The sequence below is a fragment of the Gavia stellata genome, chromosome 2, assembly GCF_030936135.1.
Source record: "Gavia stellata isolate bGavSte3 chromosome 2, bGavSte3.hap2, whole genome shotgun sequence".
Lineage (NCBI taxonomy): Eukaryota > Metazoa > Chordata > Aves > Gaviiformes > Gaviidae > Gavia > Gavia stellata.
Window position 1 is genome coordinate 15,850,629 of NC_082595.1, and position 8,222 is coordinate 15,858,850.

The following is an 8,222-nucleotide window of genomic DNA, read 5'->3' on the forward strand; positions in this document are numbered from 1 at the left end:
AGAGGTTTGAATTATGCTGAGCTCGACTTTATGGAAGCCAGTGAGCAATCTTAACCATATGTCAGCAAATCTTTTCAGCAAAGTAATGTTTTTAATAGGGACATATTTTTTGTAGACCTTATAGGTTCTTTAGGTGCTTGTAGTTACTATTGCAACAACAGCACTACTGAAATGAAGTAAAGGGAGCCCTGTGACTCTGAAGCCCTGTTCTCTCCATCATTATATGGAAGGTCACCACTCACTGACATATTTGGAAGGTGAAGTTATCGACAGTGTGATGAGAGAATCCTCAGAAATTATGGTTCCATGTTGATTACAATAAACACCTAAGAAGAAAATGGTGCGTCTCTCCTCTTCTCCCTCCCCTCCATTTCCTATCAGGAGATACATAACCCTGCCTGAGAAAATTTCCAGCACACTCTTCTCTTCCAGCCCTATTAAGCCATTAGGTTTTTAGAAGCTATTAGCACTTAAGGAGTTTCTCCTTGCTCTCCGATACTCTGCTGCTGCAGGCATGCTTCACAGTGAGCCGCTTACAGCCCCATGCTCCCCTGTATATGCTAGATTCTCCAAGTCTGGATTTCTGTCCTCAGGTCTGTTTTTTAATCCCTTCCAGTGTTCTCCACATGCCAAATTACATGACAGATTGTTGCAGAGGACAGCCAAGGAAGGACTCATCCTTTCCCCTCCTAGTGCAAGGTGGGTTCAGGTCCTAGAGCAGGACCTGAGTGGGGGGACTGCAGGGTTACCCGCCTTCCCATTCACTTCTCCTGCTCTCTGCCATCCACCCCCATTTCCCAGTATCCCATCCATCACCATTCTTTACCTCCACATGACACTAGACTTCACAAGGCACTTCACCAGGAAGCTGGTAACTGGTATAGGTTAAAATATGGCTACATTTTTCTGTGTGAAACATCCTCAAATCAAGAAAGATGTTTGTTTCACCATTTGGCTTTACAATTGAATCTTAGTGGTGTACAGAAGATTAACTAGTTTTGGGGCTTGCTCCTGTCTATGAAGCAGATCAAGAATCAGCTTCCAAGAAGCTGATGAAGTAAGTCCAGACTTCATGAAAATTCAAACCCAAATCCAGACTTCATCAAAGGTTGGGGAAAGTCCAGAGGTCAGCTTTAGGCACAGATTCATTTGTAGTAAGTGGAATTTAAAAAAGTATTTTTTCATGTATATATGTTTAGAGCTGGAGGATTTATTGGTTGGTTAGTTGTATTTGCACGGAGACAAATATTACTAGATTTACCAGAATTAGTCAATAATAAATACTGGTAAGAACCAAGGGAAATAATTTGCATTGGAATTAGTACAGCTCAGTAAAAATGAGATTCAGAATACATAGGCCTTGCAATGATGATATCTATCTAAGCCCCACCATGATACGGATTTTATTTCCAACAAAATGTCTGGTGAACTGCAAGTAATTGTTGCCAAGTTGGCCTGAGGAAGAGAATTGCTTCTTTTTGACACTTAGCCCAGTGCTAAATAGCTCAGTAGTGATTTACTCTGTTCAGGCTCTTTCACTGAATAGGGAATAGCACAAAAAGAGCTCTAGCGTCATTTATTTTATAGTTTAATACTACATCTTGAAATCCCCAATTTTTCAAGAAACCTGTGGGAGGTAGGTGCCCTAATCTCACCAAGTTTCCGAGGGATTTATTCTCTGTGGTGCTTTAAATCCTTGTGTAGAAAACGGCAATTTATGTTGGCCTGAATGAAACACAAGCTTAATTTTAGACTTGGGGCTGGGTCTGTGGACTTCTCATATTTGAAATTAAGTACCCTCTCAGAGCTTTACTGAATCAGACACTTTTGTTCCTTTTGTGGCTGGCTGTTTCTTTTTTCTTTTTTAAATATCTCTTCCACCCCTACTTTCCTGTCCATCATTTTCTCATTCTTCCATCTCCCTCCATTTCCTGCAGCATCCTTCACCCTGTTTTGGCTTTCCATCTCTTTTTTCCTTCCTTTCTCTTTCAGGAATGTTCTTTTCCAACTGCAGTAAAGTAGTATTGTATTTAATTTCTGCCTTAATTTCCTAAGAGGTGCTGGTAAATCGCATGCTAATGAATTTGGCAGCAAACACTAATTTGGGAGGTATTACAGGGCTCAGCATGGGATAAATAACCCTAGAGAAATCAAGAAAAAGATTAAGTGAGATCTTAAGAAACGTATTTGAGGAAAACCAATCCAATTCACAGCTGTTTCTTAGGACAGAGAAACCTGGAAAGCTGGGTATGTACCCATGGTTTGTATCAGCTTGATCCTGTCAGTTTTAACCCTGACTTCACTCACTCACTCACTCACTCACTCACTCTCTCTCTCTCTCTCTCTCCTTTTTATGTCTTGTGCACTGGTTGAATTTCTTCAGGGATTAGACCATAAACTCCACAGAAGAGAAACTGTTTTCCACTCTATATTTAGGCAGTTCCTATTAAAATCAAACACGTGCCTTAATTAAGGACATGAGACTCTATTGTGATACAGTAGAATAATTATTATTAATAGTGTGATGATACAGCATTGCTGCAAAATTGGATGTATTCTTAGAATGTGTATCTAAAAGAATCGCAGCTCAGAAGTGGACAGCACTTGTTGGGTGCTTCTACTTGGACGATGATGTTGAAAACTGGGCACTTCATTACTGAAAACACTGACAAACAAAGAAATTTCAAGGAAAAAAAGGTATTGTGAGTTAGAAGGGAGCATGTTAACCATAGTTTAGCATGCCATGAGCATGAGGGAATGCATAAGCTGTGCAGAGGATGAAAATTCACTTTTATGAACATTTTTGAGATTTGTCTTTGTCCTAAATAGGAATGCAACCTGACAATTTTGAAATCCTGTAAAAAAAACTTCTGGAAGAAAAATGAGGATGATTGAAATGTTTAATGATGTCACCTTTTCATTTATGTTACACTATATTCTGACATGATGCTAACTTAAATTGAAACCATAGTGATTTAGAAATTAAAATGTTTTGCTCTAAAAATATAAAATATGTATGCTTTGAAGCTGCCAGAACATTTTTCTGCCTTTCTTAAAACATTTTTATGGAATTCACATGACTTCAAAAAGTAGTCACCTCAAAGGAGCTGCCTTTTCAGAGAAAAGGGTTCCACTGATGTATTTTCTTTGACCACCTTTAAAGCTCCTGCACTATAGTTATTAAGAAAAAGCACATAGAGTAGTGATTGTGACACTTTCCAGTGGCTAGTGCCAAATTTATTTTTAAAACATTGTATCTCATTCTCAGCAACGGGCTTTAGTTTTGGTCCTGGTGCCACTGTTTTGCTTTAGTCGACTAGACTCCCATCTCAGTTACATGCATGCAAAAAGGAAGGAAATTATTTAGGGTGGTTAGTAAAGCATCACGAGCTGTAATAGCATAACAGAATAAGATGAGACAATTCAAGAGACCTGTGCGGGAGCTTTCCATATAGCAGACCACACTAGGTTGCTCCCTGAAGAGAACAAGTGATGTTTTCCCTGCTTGCAACACTCAGCCCCATTCTGAGAAGAGGACCACTACAGGTACAGTAAAGAGCCAGTGTGCTCTAGTGATCAGATGACTACAGCAGATGACCTAAAATGTGTCATCCTGTTTTATTCTGATTTATATACTGCATGCCTTTGCTCGGAGACATCACCGTGTTCATGAAACATATCATGAGGGAAGCAAGCACGCAGTTGGAACCTTTTAAATTGAGAGGAAATTAGTACCAGTGCTCTTGTAAATGATTAAAAAAATATTTGGGATAGAGTACAGACTGACATTCAGAAGGAACTGGATCTGCAGCTACTGAATTGCTTATCCATTTTTGGCACATTAGAAATCTGTGATTTGTTTCCTCTATATTAGCTGGGAAACATAAACATTCTCTGCATTACATAATCTTGGGCAGAGAAGGAAAACTGTAATGATTGGATTCATAAATTGTAAAAATGGCGTTCTCACCATTTATGACAATAAATCACTCTGACTGAAAGCCAGGCTTGCGTTGTGTCCATTCGGGTGTTACCTTCTGCTGCTTAGGGACAGCTCTGCTCGAAAATGAGATTGATTGGTCTGAAAGACGATATGCTGCAAACAGGGCATTCAGATGACATTGCCCTTTTCACTGACTTTCCTAAAGACTTAACATTCCTTATAAGTCTAAAATTTTTTTTAGAGAATCATAAACCATAGCTCCAATCTTGCACAGACAGGAATGCATAAAAAAATGAATCCTCTGATGGACTTTTGTGGGACTAATTTGAGTATTTTTCACACATCACTTTGAGCTTTGGCTGGGACTTGGCATTTTTAGGGGGGTTTCCTCAAATATTGGCTACTCCATGGAGGTGCTGGAGCGTGTCCAGAGAAGGGCAACGAAGCTGGTGAGGGGTCTGGAACACAAGTCTTATGAGGAGCGGCTGAGGGAACTGGGGTTGTTCAGTCTGGAGAAGAGGAGGCTGAGGGGAGACCTCATCGCTCTCTACAACTACCTGAAAGGGGGTTGCAGAGAGGTGGGTGTTGGTCTCTTCTCCCAAGTGACGAGTGACAGGACAATAGGAAATGGCCTCAAGTTGCGCCAGGGGAGGTTCAGGTTGGATATTAGGAAAAAGTTCTTTACTGAGAGAGTAGTGAAACATTGGAATAGGCTGCCCAGGGAGGTGGTAGAGTCACCCTCCCTGGAGGAATTCAAGGAGCGTGTGGATGTGGCATTGTGGGATGTAGCTTGATGGGCATGGAGCTGCGTGGTGTTGGGTGGGTTGGTTTTTGGTGTGTTGTGGTTTGTTGTTGTTGTGTGGTGGTTTTTTTTTTTTTTTTTTTTTTATTGGTTGGACTTGATGATCTTACAGGTCTTTTCCAACCTTAGTGATTCTGTGATTCTGTGATTCTGAGTTGTTTCACCCAACATAGGAAGATGCCCACCTCTGTAGTGAGATGCATAGCCACTCTGTAGCGGTGCACATCAATCCGGTGACAAAGTGAGGCACCGCGGCTTATCTGGCAGGGCGAAGAAGAGGATTTGGACAGAGGAACGCTGGACTGTACTCAGAAGACAGAGTGGCAGCACAATTGATGAAAATAACCATATTGTGTACATTTTGAGGTTAAATTTAGAGACATGTTAATAATTGAGACGGACAGATTTATCTTTTCAAAATGTGTTGAGTTTAGACGATTAACAACGCTTATTCCCTGGTGCCATAGACCGAACAGGTCTTTTGCTGCTTACTGAGGCCTGGCTCCATCACCTTCTCTTCTGTTTTTCCTGCTGCTGGTAACTCAGATGAAGGACTTCGTGATGCTACTTCACGGTCCCACTCCGTGTTCTTGCTTGCAGAAGTCTGTATACCCCAGAAATTGCTTCCAAGAAATGTTTATCTTCTGTCATCTAGCTGCACGGTCATCTATGGGGTTTCACTAGGCTTGTGTCCTCATAGGCTTCCTTCCCATTGTTTATTAGTCCTTCTCCTCTACACACCTTCCTCCATTACTGACCTGAATTATTTGGAACAGGCCTTATTTCCAAGGGTAATCTGGCTGTGTTTCTTCCTCCTGGTGAGTGCTCAGCCTCATGTGTGTAGAGAGGTCTTACAGAAGTCCTACAAAACAAAATTTTAATTCCTGAAATGAAAAAAATAGACTGTTTAGCACTCATATGTGATGCTAAAGTAACTGTTCAGTGCATAAGCTAGAACTAGTCACAAACTGTCCTTAGAAATTATTTTTTTGTGAAAAATCAGATGGAACTGTTTTTCATTTCCTAAGAACTTTATAGTAAACAGTGAGAAATAAAAATACCTTTTAAATATCACTAAGATGATAAGAGTTTCCTTTTAACGTTTCATACTGATTTATTTTACTGCCTTATGAAAGAAGTTAGAGAAAAATGGTTAGATTTAGTGTCTTTAATAAAGATATTTAAAATAACATTTGTCACAAGTAGGTAATTATTTTAACACATTTTTTATATTTGCACTGCTGAAAAATGGAAGTGTATTACACAGATCAGATTGTTAGTCTATCTGAAAGAAGGATGTGATTCCTGGTAAGGTATTCATTGTGCCAAGACAGAGCTGAGTTGAATTCCTCCACAGAGCCACGCCACTTGACACCAGCAGAGGCTCTAACACATTCTTAGGGAGCCGCTGAAATTCAGAAAAGTTTAAGAGAAGAAATCAATTTCCAGGAACTCTAGGTCAGTATATTCTCCTTATTGTTGCACCTTCCTTACTGTACTCCTGTGGGTGCTTGCCAGAAAACGACATCTGCAAAGGGTGAAAAACAAGCACAAGAAATATGCTGTGGATTAAACCACCTGAGCACTAACAGTCCTGTGCCCCTACAGGGGATTCCCCAGAGCCCTATCGGCTGTGGGGCTCATGTGAGGTTTTATGAGGTCCCACTCCTGCAGCTACGCGACTCCCCACGGCTGTGCGACCAGCCAGACTGGCGAGGAGAGCCAAGGCGAGCGTTTCAGTTTACCAGTTCTGTATCTTCATTTTCTCTAAATATTTAGTGCAGACTAATTGGCCATCCATTGCCTGAGAGAGATGGGGGACTGGATGAGAATCATTTGGCTGAGATTGTGCAAGTTCAAAACGATGATTACAGGATTTGAGAAGCAACACTAGCAATTAAGCAAGCAGCAGACTGGAGGAAGTACACTTCCCATTGATTGCACAGGCGGCGGCCTGGGGTGCTGTTGCCCAGGAATGCAGGTGTTGGGCGCTCCTGAACGTATACTTTGGCAAGTAGAGCAAAAAGGAAGTGGACGTCACCTGGGCCACTGAGTAATTTGCATGCTTTCAGCTCCCTCATGGGTACCCGGGAACCTCTAACCTCAGGTAGCATGAGTCAGAGCACTGCAAAGCAGTTTTCCTGGACCTAGTCCCCAAACCCATCCTGAAATAGCTGCTGAAAGACCTACCTGCTCATCAGGCAAAGCTGCTCTCTGGGAGACCTGTGCGCAGAGTCCTGCGCTGGCTGCCAGCTGACTTCTCAGTAAACCCAGCTTTCCTTTATAGCTGGCATTTTCCAAAGGGCTGAGGAAATACCTCCTGGGGCAGCCTCTGTCTGCTCGTGGGATTGGGTTGACGCTCTCTGGATGAATCAGGAAGAGATGGCAGCAGAGCAGTCTTGGATGTCCCGCTTTCTCCCTCCGTGGTCTGAAGGCATGAAAGTTTGATCAACTCAGCTGAAAAACTTGCAAAGTTTTCTATTTTGTCCTGAATTGTTGAATATTCAGATAAGCTTTGTGCAACGTGGCATTTGTATTTATTTTCTCCCTGAAGCGTGTCAGATGAAATAGAAACACAAACCATACGACACAGAGGTCTCCTCGTGGTTTGCGCTGTTTTGTGCTGTCTTCTGTCGTAATTGGATAGGGCTCATAGCATAAATCTGCAAAAAAACCCCCATAGGTTAGAAAAGGCAATTGGTTTCTGTCTGACTTGTATTTCACACCATTTGAAAACATGTAGTTGAGTACAGCTTGCTGGGGTGAAAACCTAGCATCGCTGAATGGTGGGATTTTTGCCATTGACATTAAGTGGGAGCATGATTCCACTCATTTTTTATGCAGTATCTCCTCTCTTTAGCTCCTGCTCTCCAGTCCTTCAGCCTTTCAAATGTGTACTCAAGGCTGGTTTAAAGGTTTAAACCCGCACAGGTTAATGTTCTTAAATACGTGCCCACTCCTGCATTTCAGACCCGAAGACAGTAAGCTCAATGCAGGAAAATCCCCTTTCTCGTCCCGTGGATGATTTTCACACTTACCGACTCAGCTACGGGCTAATGCCAGAGGATGGACCGAAGTTTCCTCTGCACGCACAGGGCGATGGTGGGGGGGCGGGAGGGGGTCAGCACAGGCGAATTAACGAGCCCGCGCGGCTCCCGCGGGGCAGGGGCTGCCCGCAGCGCCCCAGTCTCTTGCGGAGCGTGCCCGCTCCCCGGGAAAAGCTGGGTGTTGCCGTGCATGCGTGTGCGGGCGGCGGGGCCGGGAGGAGCAGCCGCTCCCGCACGCCGGCTCCAGCCCCGGCGGCCCCGCGGCCGCCTCGCCCCGCCGCCAGCCCACGCGTGAGGCGCCCCTCCCCGCCTCCGCCCGGCCCCGCGCCCGGGCGGGCGCTTCCCCTGCGCGGCGCGGCGCGGCCGCGGCCGGGGGAAGGCGGCTCCCGCCGGGCCCAGCGCGGCGGCGGATGGCGGGGGGGCCGCGCCC

General features: G+C 43.7%; 1 long non-coding RNA gene across 1 annotated transcript; it reads right to left on the reverse strand.

Moving 5' to 3' along the window:
* Nucleotides 1-4,903: 4,903 nt before the first annotated feature.
* On the reverse strand, nucleotides 4,904-7,849 carry LOC132321977 (uncharacterized). Its single transcript, XR_009484979.1, has 3 exons — nucleotides 7,784-7,849; nucleotides 6,936-7,408; nucleotides 4,904-5,629 (listed from the first exon to the last, which is right to left on the reverse strand). It is a non-coding gene; the product is annotated as an uncharacterized LOC132321977 (long non-coding RNA).
* Nucleotides 7,850-8,222: the final 373 nt, after the last annotated feature.